This window comes from Limulus polyphemus, unplaced genomic scaffold (assembly GCF_000517525.1).
Source record: "Limulus polyphemus unplaced genomic scaffold, Limulus_polyphemus-2.1.2 Scaffold3682, whole genome shotgun sequence".
NCBI classification, from domain to species: Eukaryota; Metazoa; Arthropoda; class Merostomata; order Xiphosura; family Limulidae; genus Limulus; species Limulus polyphemus.
In genome coordinates this window covers 87,675-88,736 of record NW_013669292.1, presented here as the reverse complement: position 1 = coordinate 88,736, position 1,062 = coordinate 87,675, and positions in this window count along the sequence as shown.

Genomic DNA, 1,062 nt, shown 5'->3' with positions numbered 1-1,062 from the left:
TCCAGTTAGGTAGATTAGCAGTGTTGAAGTGGGGTTAAGATGTCAAAATGCTGAAGACTGTGTGAATGTAAAAGTGTAAATAACTTAGGTTTCCGAAAACGTGGAAATTCTATACATGAAAAGGTCCACTTATCAGGATTGTGAAATTATCGTCAGACATTATCTTTAGAACACAGTTACAGGGCTTTACACCACATAATGATGTCTTCAAGGTTTTCACTTCTCTATCGTTGATTTTTTTATTTTGTATGTGTGTGTGTGTGGAATGCTGTAGTGTCTGGATCAGTGACACCTAGATCACTTTTCATATAGCAACTGAACATAGGTTTGGAGGCACAGTTTGACTGTGATTATGTTGTGTTTGGCGGAACTATTTTGGCGTGGGTTGCACTATTTATATGGAACATGGGACCTATCTCTACGCCTAGAAGCTCGTAAATTTCAAATAGTCCTAAAAGAATACGTTCCATGGGTTTTAGCGGAACTTTCGTTTTACAAGCTAAAATGCTGTTTGAGCATAAGACCCAGGCCGGGTTTTGAAGTATTAATATCAAGTCCAGAGTCAAGATCTTAATTTTATGGAGCTCCTGTGGGATCGCCTGGGAAAGTTAATTTAAAGGTAGCTCAACCCACCCCCACTCTCACCTCCCAGTGTTCATCAGGTAGTTGAGTTGATATAGATTTATTTAATGGAAATTCATTTTATCAGATAACTGCCAGATCATACTTGAGCGTATGTTTCACGTACGTTTAATACGTCGGTGAATATTAGCCAACAAATTCTTGAGAAATATATCAATGTTAATTATCAATTCAGAACAAAATAACGTGAAGGCCTCAAGTGAAACTCCTCGATGAACATACAGATGCGTAAAAACACATTTATATGTATTCATGACTTTCAGAGATGATATGTTCTTTATACAATCTGGCAAGCTTTAAAATTAAATTTATTCGTGACTTGAATAAGAGTATTTTCTCTATGAAAGGAAACAGGGCTATCCGAAACGTTTTCGTTCTTCTTAAACGTGACTTGAATAAAGTATACTTCTCTATGAAAGG